The sequence below is a fragment of the Rattus norvegicus genome, chromosome 2, assembly GCF_036323735.1.
Source record: "Rattus norvegicus strain BN/NHsdMcwi chromosome 2, GRCr8, whole genome shotgun sequence".
In the NCBI taxonomy this organism is placed as follows: Eukaryota; Metazoa; Chordata; class Mammalia; order Rodentia; family Muridae; genus Rattus; species Rattus norvegicus.
Window position 1 is genome coordinate 25908814 of NC_086020.1, and position 17805 is coordinate 25926618.

At 43.9% G+C, this 17805-nt stretch overlaps 1 long non-coding RNA gene across 2 annotated transcripts in view; it reads right to left on the reverse strand.

Annotated features, from left to right (window-relative positions):
• Positions 1–251: 251 nt before the first annotated feature.
• Positions 252–17805, reverse strand: part of LOC108349921 (uncharacterized) — a 40299-nt gene continuing 22745 nt past the window's right edge. Inside the window, exons 4-5 of one of the 2 annotated variants that reach the window (XR_001836535.3) lie at positions 12037–12109; positions 252–11700 (exon numbers count right to left, since the gene is read on the reverse strand). This is a non-coding gene — a long non-coding RNA (uncharacterized LOC108349921). Of the gene's footprint in view, positions 12110–17805 lie in introns of both variants that reach the window. The other variant, XR_005500505.2, reaches the window with a different exon arrangement.

Consider the following 17805-nt stretch of genomic DNA (forward strand, 5'->3'; position numbering starts at 1 on the left):
CGTGGACGAAGGTTGTTTTCCCCCTGAATGTTTTTGATCCACGGTTGACTGAATGACAGAGGAAAAGGTCACAGACACGGAAGGCCAGCTGCGCTCGTAATCTACCATAAAAAGGCACAGTAGGATTTTGAGGTTAACCTCAACTACCTCTTTTTATGAGGCTATGGTAAAGTTGTTGGGTGTGTGGTTAGGGGCAGACGGATTGCTCCATTTCGGGCTTCAGCAACTGTTGCCACTCCTGAGCCCTTGCCTTGTTTGTTTTTTTTTTTGTTTTTTTTGTTTTTTTTTTTTTTGGTTCTTTTTTTCGGAGCTGGGGACCGAACCCAGGGCCTTGCGCTTCCTAGGTAAGCGCTCTACCACTGAGCTAAATCCCCAGCCCCGAGCCCTTGCCTTGTGATTAGGGGTTTGCACCATGCTAAGGCGTTGCAACAGTAGATTTTTAAAAGTTTCTCTTGATATTTATTTATTTTCGTTTTATATGTATGTGTGAGTGCCTGAAAGTATGTGTGAGTGTCACTTGTGTGCTTTGTGCCTGAGGAGGCAAAAAAGTAGGGGTCAGATCCCCTGGGTCAGAATTCCAAGTAACCACATGGGCACTGGGATCCAACCATGGCTCTCAGGAAGTCAGTCTCTCCGGCCTCTCAACAGTAGATTTTTATATCACGTTCCTTACCATCATTAAAGCACATGCTCTCTCCTGTGTTTGGACTTTCTAAGGGTTCAGATTTATACTTTTAAAAGTCAATCTGAAATCAGCTCTTGTTCTGCCTGTGAAGCTAGAGGTCTGTATTTATGTGAAGATGTCCACTGTGAGAATCAAAGTCTCATCAGTCTTTCTCATGAGTGAAACAGCTGCCAATATTTGCCAGGTATCTGTCCCGGTTTTCCTTTCTGTGCATCCACACACAGAAACACAGTCACAGACATGCACAAAGTTAAGATGAGGAGATGTAAATGTACAATATAGCTTGTCACGCTTTTTTGTTAACCAATATGATACATCCACAAATCACAGGGAGCTATGTCTGAAGACGTCTCGTTTTGTTTTGTGAGAAGGGGCCTTCTTACATAACTCAGTCTGGCAGGCTCCAACTTGTATTTCTCCCGCCTCTATTTCCTTGATGCTAGGGTTACAGACACATGCTTTACACTCAGCTGCTGTCTTAACTCTTAATGGTTACACATCATTATGTATGAGGAGAATGAATCACTCTGTTTGACAACTATTAGTAGATACTGTATCTAGACTCATGTGTATCAAAACCTTACCCTACCACTGTCTTACACATTCCTAGAGGTGTGATTACTGAGCCAAAACAAAATCCATGTAATACTTTGATGCAGAACGCCAAGTCGGCATGAGAAAGGTACCAGTTCACACTCTGAACAGTGTTGATAGAAGAGCTGGCCTCCCTAGCACTGGCTATTGTTAAACTTCCTGATTTCCGGTGATTTAGGCCAAGAATGGTATCTTATTATTAAGTGCACTTGCGGGGGTGGGGAGGTTAGAAATTCTGAACACATCTTTCAGTGTATATTGGCCATGTGTTAGTTACTTTAATTTTGTCTATCATTGTGTTCAATTACCTTTCCAAAAAAGTGTTAGTCTCATGAAAGTCTCTTTCTATATAACACACAGAGGCCTTGTTTAGCTGCGGTTTCATGCACTTTGTCTAGAAATTCTTTTTTTTTTTTTTTTTTTTCTCTCTTCTCACCAGATCTGTGCATTTCTAGGCCACACTATTCAGGCTGCCTCATGATGTTTCTCCTTTGGCCTTTTGCTGTGGGAGGAAGTGTGCTCAGAACGACAAGGAGCAACTTCCGGTTTCATTACCATCTGAAAAGCTTTCGCGCCTCACCACAAGTGAGTGTGACGTCAGGACCCACCCTGCGTGGAGCTCTGCCATCCAATGGCTTTTGCATTTATCAAATGCACCTGCTCGCTCTTTCTAGTCTTACGCCTGGACTTTGCAAATTTCAGATTGTTCGGAAGTCCATGAAGGCCCAGACTCGGAAAGAACAGCTCACCCGGAGACCTGCCTCCCACCTGCCCCCGGTGCCCACCTCATACGATTCTTCTAGTTCTTTTGTCGTGGGCTAACTTCCCATGTTCTCCATGTTCATCCCGCTTTACCAGTGAAAATAGCCATCTTACTCCTTCTCTGAGTAATACTTCCTCAGAATTAGAACTTTAAAAACCCCGGCCCTGTCTGTGCAGACAAATTTAAGAAATTGCCAGAAAGGTTTTTTTTTTTTTTTTTAAATTACTATCCAGAAACACAAAAGTTGAAAGAAAAAGACTCCGTTGTAATTTCACTTCTTAGAGATAATTACTGCTGCTGAGATTTTCAGACCTTTTTATACCTGCATTCCTAGATACCTACACACATGGCACAAATACCTAGGTTTTCCTGAATGAAATGGGTCACACTGCAGTACTGTGCAGTGCGAACTGTCCATATTTGAATGTGAGGCTGAGGAGAGTAGTGTACCCAAGTATCCCTGAGTCATACCCTCAGCCTCGGGCACGCCTGTGTTTTGTTCCGCTGTCGCCTGTAAATAAATGTCCCTGTGGAGAATTTGGGGGCCATCCTGGTCTTTCTTTCTTTTGGGTGACTTTTTTTTTTCTGCACAGATGTTTAAAGAATCCTTCCATGTTAAGTAACTTAATGTCAGTATCTGTTGCTCTGTGTGTGTGTTTTTCGAGATACAGACACAGCCCTTCGGTGGCCACGTGTCTTTCACTTACAGCACGTTTTCTGCACCCTTTTTGACAGTCTTCATCCTGTCCTTCGCTTCCGGTCCATTGGGTCGTCTAGTTCGCCAGAACCGATTTCCTGTGCAGTGTTCCCTACTGTTCGGATCAGTAAATGCACCTGTTCCTGAATTGGTGGCTGTTACTTAGAAGCCTCAGAGTTTTCCTGATGCAGACTTTTACTCAGTATTGATCAGAGTGGCGCTGGGGTGTCATTTACTCAATATTGATCACATTGGTGCTGGGTGCTACCCTAGAGGTACTGAAAGACTGCGCTTGAACTTTCTGCAGTTTCTCTGTTAATACGGACCTCCATTTCTTGTCTGATTAATGATGGATGATTTGAAGGGGAATCTTTCTCCATTTTTTATGATAATTTAAAAAAACCATTTGAAGATACCAAGAAAATAGATTTTTTTTATTTCTCATTTGGTTTCTCTTAACCACCTTAACATAGATGGCATTTCATCATTTGGGATGGATGTACAATTATTTTACTTACAAATACCTTGCTGATGGACATATAAATAATTTCTTTATAATTACATAAAATAGCTGTGCAGACCTCATCCAGGCTTGGTGATTTGTCTCTGTGACCCCAGCCCTCGGGAGGGATGAGGTTCTAAGGTCAAATCGGACTGCACAGTGAGGGATTTTATTTCAAAAAGAAATATATACACATTGAAGGATACCAAGGGAAATGTTTAAATGGAAAAATATGTCATCTCTATAGATTTCAGGGAATGGTTACTTAACATGTCTATTATCCAAAGTTGACCCATAGAATATGGACACCCTGTGTTAGCAGGGTTTTTTTTTTTTGTTTGTTTGTTTGTTTTTTTTTTTTTTGTAGAAATTACCAAGATGCATATGTAAACAGGAATGGTGTGAAATAGCTAAAAATTATTCTGAAGAAGAACGAGCTTACACAGGGCATGGATGGGGTTTCAAGGCTTGCTTCAGAGTGGGTGCTGGGATATGCTGTGCTATTGGCAGAGAGTGGGTGTAGAGATCAGCAACACAGAAGAAAGCTCTTCGAATGTTGGTCAGCTTACTTTAAACCTTCTCTTGGACAAGTGTAAGCAAAGCCTGCCTTTTTAGTGCATAGTCCTGTGGGTTTCGACAAACATCCAGTGGCAGAAATATGGCTGTAATCTGTGGCTATAAAGCTCATATGGAGAGCACCGTCCTTCTCCGGAGGAGAGCCACATTCCTGTCAGCCACACTTCCCTGATGCTTGCTCGCTCTCTCTGGGCACCATTTCTTCTGGTTTGGGCTCTACTGGCAGTGAGTTCTCTCCGTTTTCCCCATTGTTTCTCTGGAGAATCCCCTCGTCAGTCTTCCCAAATTTTTCTTTTGAAAAATTATCATTGTCTCTTCTCTGAGCTGCTTTTAGGGGTTTTATCTTGGATTTTCTATGGTTTTGCTAGGATGTATCCAAGCATGGTTTCTTTATATTTGTTTTGGTCTTTGAAATGTATTTTATTTATTATTATTAATGTGTTCGTGGAAACGTGAAAACGTGTGTGTGTGTGTGTGTGTGTGTGTGTGCACGCACGCAGACACACTGATGTCTTTTCACTGCCGCTTTCCCCTGGTTGTCAAAAAGTTCCATTAAATTTGCTATAAATGCAGGTTTGGCCAGTGGTCCTTTGGAGTCTGAAGGGGCCATGGCATTTTTTCGTGTTCCAACTGGATGTAGTAAAGAGATGATATACACATGATGTCTTAGTGTTTAACTGCTGCAAACAGACACCATGTCCAAGGCAACTCTTATAAGGACAACTGTAGGTTGATGTCATTATGCAGGTAAAGGCAGGTACAGGATAGAATGAGACCTCTCATTGGACGAGAAGGAAGGATGGGCAGGAGAAAAGTTTTGGAGAGGAGAGGAGGCCCGAGCAGAGGAGAGAGCAGCCGAGAGAACATGGAGGCAGATGTTAAGATTCCTCTCTGTACATCTACAGGTTGTTATGACTATTCTTAAGGGACGGATGTGCACAGGATTTTGTGGGTCAAGATGTGTGTCTAGGTGGGCAGTTTATATCCTTATCAATTGGTTGTAAGTTAATTGTGTGGATGTATTGTACATTGAGTAATTAACATATAAATCTGGTTGTTGGGTTACAATTTGTTGAGTCATGATTTCACTGGGTTGTTGGGAGTGTGAGCACAGTCTGTGACAGGAAGACAGGCTAGGCTATAGAATGCTTTAGACTAGCATGGCGTGGGGCCATGATAGCACGGCTCGTGGAATGCAATGTATGTGTCAGGCATGTTAACAACCTGACAGAGAGACAGCGTGTGAAAGCAGCTGACAGAAGAACAACTAGAGTGCAGTGGTCCACAGTGTGGAAACTCACAGGAACCGGTTGTGTGCTTTTTTTTTTTTTTTTTTTTTTTTTTTTTGGTTCTTTTTTTTTTTTTTTCCGGAGCTGGGGACCGAACCCAGGGCCTTGCGCTTCCTAGGTAAGCGCTCTACCACTGAGCTAAATCCCCAGCCCCTGGTTGTGTGCTTTTTTAATTATATCACAACAGACATTTAACTGGGGCTGGCTCACAGTTTCAGAGGTTCAGTCCAGTATCATCAAGGTGGGAGCATGGCAGCATCCAGGCAGGCATGGTGCAGGAGGAGCTGAGAGTTCAACATCTTCATCTGAAGGCTGCTAGCAGAATGCTGACTTCCAGGCAGCTAGGGTGAGGCTCTTAAAGCCCAGGCCCACAGTGACACACCTACTCCAACAAAATCAAACCTACTCCAACAAGGCACTACACCTAATAGTGCCACTCCCTGGGCCAAACATAGACAAACCATGACACATGAGAAAGAACTCAGGGTCAGACATTCAAACACTTCAAAAGGGACTTGAGAGACAGAGGCCAACTTCTCTCCCCGTCTCACAGCTTATTAAAACAATAAAGCGTGTTAAGTGTTATCAGCCTGAGCCCTGCAAGTTGGGGCAAAGCCAAGCTGCTGATGTCCAGTGACTGGATTCCTCCTGGCTCTTTGTATACTGCCTTATTCAGAGTAGCTAGAAATAGCAATGACTGCCGCGGGCCCCAGCCTGAGGGTGGGATAGTTTGCCGACTTTCCAACGGCATTAGCCACAGTGTCTCCAACCTCATTGGTAACAGGGACAGATCTCAGCCAGACAGTGGTAAACATCAGGCTGTGGGCCTCAGTTTGGGGTACTGGAAGTTTCCTGACCTCTGGGCTATGCCTCTCACCTTTTTTCATCCAAACCAGTAGTGATGATAGTTTCCTGATTTTCCAGAACCGCAATTTACTTGTTTCTGAAATGGTTCTGTGTAGCACATAACCATAAATTTTAGCAGCAAACATATGTGTAAGTGTTTATTACTTGTCTGTCTGAGGTTGACTAAGTGATTCTAGCCTGCAGGCTGGCTGATCACCGCTATCTAAGCTGTTTTTCACTGTGGCAACTGGACTCTGTCCTCCTCCCAGGTGGCCATAAGCCTGTGAGAGGGAATGGGTGGAATCTGAGGGGCCTCGTAAGCCTGGCTTCAGCATAAGCTCATCGCTTCTGTCCCTTAAGTCGAGTAGAGTGGGGACATGTATTCATTGCACTCTCAGTGGAAGTAGTTCTAAGTCACAGGCCATGGGCTCTGAATAATAGCAGGCATAAGGCTGGGCACTGGGAGTGCTCTGGGCCTGCTCCACCAGGCCACGCCCCTCCCTGGTGGGTCCACCACCCCTTCCTGCAGTGCTCACACCAGTCTCATGCATTAAAGCTTTGTTTGAAGTATTCAGAGCGATCTCTCTTTTCCTGACTGGACATTATCTCGTCAGTTACATCTTGTACTTTCTGATTGGATGTCGTCTGAGTCAGTTACATCTTATATGTATTGCTGTGTTTCTTTGTCACCAGAAATCACCAAACTTTAGTAGTTTGAAAAAAAATCAGATTTATCTTACTCTTGTCTAGGTCAAGACTCTGATGGGATGGGCTGGCTTCTCTGGCAGATCTCCTAAGACTAAAGTCAAGGCCGTGTTTACACCTGCAGGCTCTGGGAAGTATGTGTCCTGACCATGCTGGTTATTGGCACAGAACTCCCTGGGTTGAAAGGACCAAGGCCTCTTGCTGCCATTCTTAGCTTCTGCATGTTGCTCATGTCCCTTGGCCATGGCTTCCTTCCTCTGTCTTCTAAGCTACCAACAATGGGGTCAGGTCCCTCTCATGATTCACATCTTCCCTGTCCTCTCCTCTACTTTCCTCGTCACCATGAGGTGCTGTTGACTTAGTTCTTCTCCTAATAACAGGGTCGGGTCACCACATCAGTGACACATCCACATGTTTGGGGATTAGGGTGTGATTCTTTCTTATTAACATGTATTATAGCATGGTTCATAATCTCACCTCTTGCTAGAAAAAAATGAGTCCCATGAAGGAGGAGATCCATGCTGAATTTGTGGAGACATCTCAGGCACCTAGAGCAGCACCAAACATAGACAGTGAGAAGCACCAAATACAGAAACAAAGCTTTTGAGTTAAGTTGCTGGCATTTGTTTTACCATTAATACACTTCTTCTTGTTTCTTCATATAAAAAATATAGTTGAGCACTTTTTCTGGAGCTTTTATATTGTTGAGGGTTACATTAGATAATTCATATGAAGAATATGAACAAAAAACATGGTTTTCTCTCTCTCTCTCTCTCTCACACACACACACACACACACACACACACATACACACACACACACACACACACACACACACACACACACCATTCAGCCAGAGATAACAATCTTTTCTATTCTTGTTCATTACAAATGATGGCCAATATCCTGGCAGTTATAGAATGCTTTTATATTCAAAGTGTGGCTTGGGACAGAAGAACAGAGCCTTTAGACTAAACATTGTTAAGAAGGAAAAAACTTCAAAATACTTTTCAGGAGCATGGCCCCAAGGACAGGGCCACAGTGTCTTTCCTGGATAGAGGGGCTCCCTTCCCACAATCATGACTGCACTGTGTGCCTTAGAACTTTGGGGGAGAAAGAGAAGATGCAGGTCATGGGAGACAAGAAAATGAAGTAAAAAGTTTATTCTTCCACTGTGAAGTGAATAGTTATAGTGGAGAGAGAGGCTGGAAGATGGAGGGGAAAAGGGGGAAGGGAGGAAGAAGGGGAAGGAAGAGGAGTCAAAGCAGGGTGGGAGTGAGGGTGGGGGACAAAGCTGGGGAAGTGAGACTGGGGTGAGTAGGAGCCTGATAACATGTTGCCCTGGGCATAGTTTGGTTGAAGCTGCCATGTTTCTAAAACACTGTCCTATAGAAATCTCATATGAATCATACGCATAACTAATTTTTCAACAGCTACATTTTAAAAGTTAAATAAAACAAATCATGCTTAGCTGTAATAGAGAATAGAGACTGTATATTTTAGCTTTGATGGCTTCTAAATGGAGCCGAGAAACCCGGAGGAAGTTAGGAAGGAACCAAACCTTAGATTAGCCATGTGCAGAGAGATCCGCCACTCCTTTACTAGGGAACCCAACTGTGACCAGACCTTGTTTTGCTTCCTCTTGTGGCCTTTATGTGTATTAGATTAGTCGACCTCAAAACTCCAGGATGCAGGCATATCCTAAGGGCACTTCCCTAATGAGGGTTAATTATAAGTCTACATAGGGAAATAGACAGGGAGCTGTCTCCAACCACATGGCCCGCCTCTGTGGAAGCTAGGGCATGGTCCAGGATGCAGCTGTGTCCCCACTGTCCTGCGGGGCTGTGTGTCTGGGATGATTGCTGTGGTTCCCAAGTACTGTTGGGAGTCCACGCTTTCCCCAGGGCATCTACACACCAGGAAGGGGAAGGTAGAGCCCTGGGTGGGGGTAGAGGAGACCTGGGTTGATTCTGGGTGACTGCTGAGAGTACAGAGGGGCTGGAGGAGAGAAGGCCTTCTCCAGGAGATTTTAGACACTGATCTTTACGATGAAGGACACCACCGCCCATCCCTTGCCCCACTCCGTCCTTGATGAAGAGACGGTCTTTGTTCTATCTTCTTCATTTGATGGCAGAAATGAATGCATACACCGTATTCAACGTGAACCTGGGATTAAACACCTTTTGCAGGAAGGGATGCCCGGGAAGGGACACTCACTGGCTGAACAACCAAGCTTAGCTATATACCTACCTCATTAGCATAGACAACTGCAGAGTTTTATGCTGCATGACTGATTGCCAGGGTCCTCTCACTGGGGTGTTGCGGTTACATGTTCCAGAACAGGTAGAGTTAGGCAGGGAGTGGTCCTACTCCTATAGTTCTCAATTCTGAGATTCACAGAGTCTGAGCTCTCTCCACCTTACCAGTTCTTCTGGCTGGTGGTCCACTTGCCCCACACTATCCCAGTCACTGATCTTGGTTACACTCAGGCAGGCATTGTAACAGAGATGGGCTCCAGGGAGAATTGCTGAAAATGGCTGGTCTATGATGTGGTTCTGGACCATCTGCTGAGCTGGGTCATGTTTGTATCTGCAATTGTTTTATTCTTTGTGGTTGTTCATCTTTCTATCTCTCTCCCTTTGTCCAAGACAATAGTTCTATTCATCCCTTTGACTACCCAGAATAACAAAACATCAAGACATGTAAGCAAAGAAAACCACTACCAACAAAATCCTAGTACAGGCTACAATAAACAAGCAAACAACAACAACAACAACAAAAAGACCCCAATTTCAGTAACGCTTTTTATTTAAAACCCAATACATCCCGGACTATTTCCTCACACAATCTATTGAAAACAAGGCATGTCATTCTTTTGCCTCGGCCCTGGAAACCTGATGTGTACTCGATTGCACAGCTCGATTGAAAATAAGTTCTTTTCTGGTTCACGATGAGGACCAGAAAGACAGCATGGAGGGTGGGGGTGCTTGCTGCACAAGCCTTAAAACCTGAGTTCAATCCTTACTAGCCACATAAAGGTAGAGAGACAAAGTTGTCCTCGGGTCTCACAGGTGCCCTAGTATCACACACCCATGACCACACTACTGATAACAACGATAAGTTCTACTATATAGGGAAACTTCTAGAATTTCTGCATGGCACATGCGGACTGTGTTCTGGATGATGCAACTGCAATAAAGGCTTCCCATGTGAATTCCATCTAAAATGGAAAGACAGCACTCTTCCCATGACGTGGGTATAGTATGTAGGGGTTCTAGAAGTTCCCCTGTGTTTAAGTAAGGAGGCAGAAGAAAGGTTTGCCGATTGAGTCTTAGAGTCAGGCTTGACAAACCCTGTGCCCATGGGCACCACTACTGATAATATGTATCAAGGACCATAGAACCCAGGGGCAGATCTCCCTACATCATCACAAAAGGCCTGACACCTCAATGGTTGCCTGTCTAAGAGCTAACCCAGAGCATTCACAGTGTGCCCAAAGCCAAAAGAATACAAATGCACTCTTGGACTCATATTCCCCTTATCTCTTCCTATACCCAGCTGTGTGTGTGGAAGGTGAACCCAAATAGGCAGAACCCAGACTACAGACCCTAAGGTGTAGATCTGGCTGTGAGGCCCACCCTGTGGAGAATGAAGCAGGAGGAAACCTGCACAGGCCCTGGAAGTGGGCAGGAGAAAGCAAGGGAAACTGCTCCAATGCTTTGGATAGCTGAAGTGAGGCACAGAAGTGAAGGTTTAGAATTCAGTGGGCAAATCTCCCAGCTCCCTGGACTTTTGGTCCTTTGGAGTGATTGTGGCTAGGACAGAGGATGCTACCTCAGGGCATGGTCCACTCTTGCTCAAGTCTCCAAGGATTTGAGTCCTCTATTCTGTCACTGCATAGAGGCTCTTGTTCTAACCCCAAATAAATGAACCAGAGGTAAAGGGGGAGGAGGGTTACTGCCAGTGTGCTCCAAACAGCCAGAGTCATAAGGGAATGTGTTTATTAAAAATGGCTCCGTATTGTAAGTTACCAAGCTCAGGTTCCATTCGTTTTTTTGTTTGTTTGTTTGTTTGTTTTTCCTCACACAATTCAATGGCTGAGAGCAAAAGTGGAGATTGTTAGATAAATAAAACCGATTGTATGGGCAACATTTTCTTTGCATATTTGAGTGTACTGTTTAAATCTGGTATGAGTTGTACTGCATATGTATAATGCCATAAGAACTCAAACTTAGGTAATAAGTCCATGGCATAGTGGGGAGCAAGTAGAGGCGACCATAGCCACGCGATCCCAACCCAACCCAAGTAGAATTCCCATAGACTCTGAAGTTTCTGGTCACCGTTCCAACAACCCTTCACCTGCCTCAGATGTTACCTCACAAGTGCCAGGAAGCCCCTTCCCTTGCACTTTCTTATAAACTGGATAATTTAGAAGTTCGTCCTAGGGCTGGAGAGATGGCTCAGCGGTTAAGAGCACTGACTGCTCTTCCAGAGGTCCTGAGTTCAAATCCCAGCAGCCACATGATGGCTCACCACCTTCTGTCACAGGGATGGATCCGATGTCCTCTTCTGGTGTTTCTGAAGACAGCTACAGTGTGCTCATATATAATAAATAAATAAATTTTTAAAAAAAGAAGTTCGTCCTACCTCCTCAGGCTCAGCAATCCCTTAGATGGCTCTGAAAACTCAAAGAACACAAACCAAGACCAACGGGGCATGGTCCGGAAGGGTTGCACACACAGGCAGAGTCTTTGTCCACCAGGCAACCATTAATGAGGAAGCCAAATCCAGTCTTCGGGTTGTTTAAATTCCACAGCACAATTGATTGATACGCTGTGTAATGTCATTAGACCCCAGATCCCAGAGGTTGGCCTACACCACACGCCCAAAGTGACAAACTTTGAATGGAGTGATTAATCTTTCTGCCATAGCCAACCTCCATCCTGAATCATCTCATCAGCATTCAGGCACAGTCCAAGGTGCCCACGATGAATGATACCCTCTTGTTCAGGAACCAGTGAGTGTGAGGCTATCTCTCAGGACCTACAGACAGAAGCCAACCATATTCATCACCCCACAATAGTGATGGTAGGAAAGATGACATCGATATCAATATTAGTGTATCTCTCTCCTCCCACTTCAGAGATACACTGCTTTGACCAGTTAAATGCCCATCTTTGAGAGAACACCTAAGATGTGGTTGTTATAGGCCATGCTCATGTATAGATCTGCCCGTAGATCCAGTTTTAGGAGAGAGAATGCTCAAGCCCCCGCCTCCCCCGCATGAACCAACCTGGTTGCTTGATTCTCCCCCCGTAAACATGCTGAAATCTCCTCAAACTCTTCATGTATGTTCCTGTAAATGCTTCTGTTGCTTACCAGTCCCTGGGCGTTTTTCCAGTAGAAAATGGAGTTGTTGGCTTTCCCTGGTTCCTGTTCACCATCCAATAGGCTAGAAGAGGAATAAATAATTACCATGGCCCATACTAGTGGAATACAGGAGAATTGAGAACAAGAGAATATAAAACTCATCAAAAGTCACTGAGATCAGCGAGGGGAGAGATGCAAAGACTGAAGTAGGAAGTCCCGGGCATCTAAACAGGAGCCGCCTTAATGAGAATGTGTCGCCCTGCAGCCAACCGCAAAGTCTGCAGATGGGATGCACCTGCCTCCTGAGAACCTCACAAAGTGAAATCAAGCACCAGAGCCCAGAATGGAAGCAGGAAAACCCAATCAGACTCCTCAGAGACACTTCAGTAAATGAACTCTCGGCTTGCAAAACAACAGGTGCGTCTCCAAAGAGACGAGGCCCCTGCCCCCACCCCCTACCACTGCATCCTGAGATTGCAGCGCTGCTCTGGGCTCTCTGATTAAGCCTCCTCCTTTGGTCACTCTTAAAGTGGTTGGTTTCCAGCACGACCCCTCACTCATCCACTGAAATTAAATCTGCTAGCTTTGGCTGATGTTTAAACAGCTTAAATCTCTGGGGTCTTTTTGGGGGAGAGGATAATTTTAACTCAGGTGATAAATCCACCAGAATTTGGGGGCGAGAGGAGATACCCGATGGAGCCTTTATCCAGCTGTTGAAGACGGGACCTGGGAACTCTCCGAACAAAACAATTAGGAGAGGAACTAGTTGGCATTTCACAACCAACAGATGAACCCAACTCAGCCCTCCGTACACAATGCAAATAGTTACTGAGATCTGCGATCTGAGGAGGCAACTGCCCTGTCAGCCTCAGAACCCCAGCTCCTCTCCCAGCATGTTAACCATCTCATTGTACAGAAGAACGATTTTGCAAGCTTCCATCCATAGGTGATGACCACACTCTTCATTTCCCCTGTAATAGAATTACCGACCCCAAGAATATGCACAGACATCATCAGGAAGATTATTCCAGAAATTTCCCACTTCTTTTTCCAGATGGTAGCGTTCCAGGGACCGGTTTCAGCTTTCTGCTCATCAGAACAGAAGCCAACAATGACTTAAGGAAAAAGGAAGCTGGAACACAGGGGTAAGCTATGACCCAACCCAGAGTGAAGCATGACAGCCGCGTTCCCACCCAGGACACACTAGGGGCCTCTGCTAAGATCTGTTATGGAGCGAAGGTTTGGCTCCCCCCACCTCTCTTCTGTCTCCACATCCTTCATCCTGCAAAGACGATGTACCACACTCACTCCCTGGGATCTTGTTGGTCCTCTGAGAGGCTTCAGAAACACTGCTAGGAGAAGCATGCTGTTCCTTGCCTGTTCACACTGCTGCTTAGTCACAAATATCCAGGCTGTGAGGTAACAAAAACCGAGCGGAGGTGGAAGGCGGGAGGCAGGCCTCAGACTGCTTATATCCCTGAGGGATTCTCAAAAGCAAGTGTGAAAAGGATGATAAGTCTTTTTTGTCTGTTTGTTTGGTTGGTTGTTTTTTTGTTTTGTTTTGTTTTGTTTTGTTTTTGTCCCCCAACCTCCATCTTTAAAAGCACCTGAAGGAGGGTCTCAGACCCAGGCTGAATCAACCCCTGAAAAGTGGAGGAAGGACACCAGACATCTACAGCTATAGCTCCCTTCTCTCTCCCCACCCATCCCTCCTCTCCCCATGCTCATTCTTTCTCTCATTTCCCCAGAATTATGCCACTGGGGAATTGTGTGAATGTCAGTGATTGATGTATTTCCCAAGCCCAGAAGTACCTAGAGCCACTCTTTTAACAACAGCAACACAACAACAACAACAACAGGCTTCCATTCTGTGCATTTGCAGTGCCCCCTGATCATCATGACAGATTCGGGGAAAGCTGTGGGATGAGAGACTACTTAGCTATTTGTTCATTCAAAAACTAGTTATCAACTACACATTACGCTCTGGACAATGATAGAGACAAGATGGAGGTCCCCATGTCTTGACTTGAGGTCAGACAACATCAATGAAGAGGCCATTTTCTCCCTCAGTTCCCTCTAGGGCAACAGTCACCACAGTGAACACACACTCCTTTACAAAGTCAACAGATCCTGTTCCTACTGAGGAAATTACTAAGGCTTTGAGAAACATTTTAATGTTCTTGGGCCAAATGCTATTACAAAGGTCCCTGTTCTGGTTGAGGATGACTATATATGAATCATTCACAGTTAGCTCAGATTGATGCGTTTGGATTGCTCATGCTCAGATGTCTTATGTGCACCTGTAGCCTTGTGGTGAATGTCAAACTCACTAGCTTCCTTAAAAACTGAGTCTCCTGTAGATACTCCACCTCAGTGAACAGCCTCACTCCTGCCTGGTAGGCAGAGCCAGCATCCTGGATATTGGTCCTGAATAGTTCTTGCTCTCTATGTTGGTTGTTTCCTTGATGTGATAAAATACTTGGCAAGAAGGAATCAAGGTTTTGTCCTGGCTAACAGTTCAAGGAATGTGTTCCACCACAGCAGGGAAGGCCTGGTACCCAGTAAAGTCAGACTCTAAAACTTCAAATCCTGCCTCTACTGGCCCACTGTCTCCACCTCCTGAAGGTTCCATGACCTTCCAAACAGTACCACAAACTAGGGATGACCAAGTTGTCCCCCTGAGCCTTTGGTGGCATTCCACATACAAATCACAATTCACATTTTCAGGCCAATCACCAAGTCTTGACTTTCCTGTAACATAGAAAAGCACACAGCTTTGCCACTTGTTCGGTTCAGAGTCAATCAAATGCTTTAATTCCAAGCATTTTGCAAGGGAAAAAGACTAGAATAAGCTGTCAGATGCTGTCTAATATAAAGTTCTGAGTGGTGGATTACTTAATGCAATTATAGCGTTCACCTACAATCTACACAGGTAAATCTGCTTTCCATACCAAACACGTTTATGATTTAAGTAAACAGCCTCTTCAGAGAACACGTTTTCTATCCTCTGGGATTACTAAAGGCCTTTAAAGCTCATGTTTTGAAAGATTAAATTACAGCTTTGCAAACAGTCGTATATGTTCACGAACCTTTTGTTCTTTCTCATTGTATTGTAACCGCAGAGAAAGAACCATAATTCATCATTCAGAACATGTACATTTTAATCTTACTTGACACCTTTGCCCCTGTCTGAATTAATTTTTCATTATATTCCTGTAGTAACTAGAATGCAAATATTCCATAAATTTTTGTTCCTCTGTTCTGCTGAGAAGGGTGATAAATAACACATTTAATTTCTTAAAGTGTTCATGTCAAGGGTATGATCTATTTTTCATAGAGATTCCCATAAAACATCACGGTGAATTGTGTTCGATTTTAACTGAGGTTAAAAGGCACTTGAGACTTGCAATTTTTATATTATTTTAATAACAATGGTTTTATACATTCCTTGAGAATTATATACAATTCATTCTGATTCCTCCCCCAACTCCTTCCAGATCTATCTACCCCCTTAATTCCAACCCCTGTCTAACTTGGTATCTTCTATTTATCTATTATATTCAACTAAATCAATACTCCTGTGGGAACATCAGTGCAGTGAGATCAACCTACCAGGGCCACACCCCTAATGAAAATCATAATCTTCTCATCACTCTTCAGTTAGAGGTAGTCTCATGGCTCATTCTGTATCCTTAAAGTTCCCTACTATACATTCTCCTCTAACATCTACACTGCCCTGGTATGGTTTGCCCAGAATACTGACCAACAGACTCCCTGACAGGTTCACCCTTCCAACCAAAGCTTTTGTTGCTCTTTCTCTTCCTCGTCTTCCTCCTCTTCTCTTCCCCTCCCTCCTCCTCCTCCTCCTTCTCCTCCACCTCCTTCCTCACTTTATTTTGCTCATAGATGACACAGACACATTTCAGAGTGGCATTAGAGCTGTGCCTCAAAGATCTGTCCTTTATACAGATGGAGACATAAAATGCCAACTATCTTTGACATGCTTAAATCTATGCGAAAAGACAAATGTTTCCTGCCATCTGCCTTGTCACTAAACTGGAACCTAAATAGAGTATCATCTTCCCCACCCCCACCCCCGTGTCCACTCTCTCCTAACAATAGCAATGTGTTGTTGTCAGAAGAGGGCATTGTGAACTGTTGTGTGTGGGTGCTGGGAACTGAACTGTGGTCTTCTGCAAGAGTAGCAAATGCTATAAATCAACAGGCTACTTACTCAGTCCTTGGTGAACTATCGCAACATCTTTGTAACTCTATGTCTCAGACTTAGTAAGTAACTAATTAGGAAAGACGTGTGGACAAGTGGAAAAGGATGAACCATGAACCTATCTCTGTGCCTAGAGGAACCCACCTGAAATCATTTTTTTGGCATTGGAACACGTTTGAAGACATTCAGGTTCCCTGGAATGGATGGTGACTCAGAGCTCTTAGCACGGACACCACCCCTATCTGTGAGATCCCTGTCAGGTAACACATTCCACAGTAGCCTACATGCAGCTGTGGGAACCCAAATAGGTGATAAAGACCCTGTTCTCCAAACACCAAAGCCTCTGTTCTGACTGTTGATTGTGATTCTGACTGTACATACACACACTCACTAACCTCCATTGACACTTTGAAAGGCTGATTCTTCTCATTAAAGCAGCTTTCAGGAGACTTAAAGGAATCATATCTTTCCCTGTGCCTTGCTGTGTGCCCCACCCCACCACAACTCTGTCTGTCTGTCTGTCTGTCTGTCTCTCCTCTCCGTCTCTCCCTTTCCCCTCCCTTCCCCCTCCCCTCTCTCAGTCTTCTTTCAGAAGCCAGAAACATCAGGACTTAGCAGCCATTCAGAAGCAATCCTATTTGTAAATGAATTTAGAAAGTCACCATGCATTCCAGGGAAGGGCTTGCTCAGGAAGGACTGGGGTAGACTCTAGGTTTGTATTTCAGTCTAATCCTGGATATCCGGCACTGATTTGAAGGAGGAGGAGGAGGAAGAGGAGGAAATTGGGAAAGACTGAAAAACAGAACTCTAGAGTTATAATATTGTAAGATTCAAAAGTCCCATTTTCAACCACAAAAATCATAAGACATAGAAACCAGAAATGATATCTTACTTAAGAAAAAACTCAACAGAAACTGTCTCTGAGAAAGACCAGATGGTGAATTTACTAGGCAAAACTTTTAAACAATTGTTGCAAACTATCCAAAGGACTAAAATAAGACAGAGTAAAAGTTTTTTTAGTGTGTAAACAAACAGAAATATCAACAAAATATGGAAAATAGAAACAGAAATGAAAAAAAAAACCTAGGGATAAAAATACACAAAATGAAATTAAAAAAAATCACTAGGGGGTTGAAAAGCAGATCTGAACAAACAGATGTGGGTCATGGAGTTTAAAGATGGCTCAACTGACTTGTCTTCTAATGAACATTAGTAGGAAGAATTATGGGGTCTGGCTGTCTTGGGAAGCATGTTGTGTATTTACCTAACTGTTTCCTATACTGCGCTTTTGTCTATTCCCTTAGTGTGCCCTATAAGTTGGAAGTTAAGTTTGATAGCTCAAATAGATTCAGGTCATAGTTTGGGACAATAAAACCTCATTGTTGATATCATAGATTATTACTGTCTCAGGGGAATAAAACTTGTCTCCAACTCATTTTTACAGTTTTTGTTTTGATGTAATTATAAACATACTCACTTTATAATTGTAAAAATTGTAACAATTATACAACTCTATACAATTATAAAATTGTAAGAATGATAGCAAGAACCTC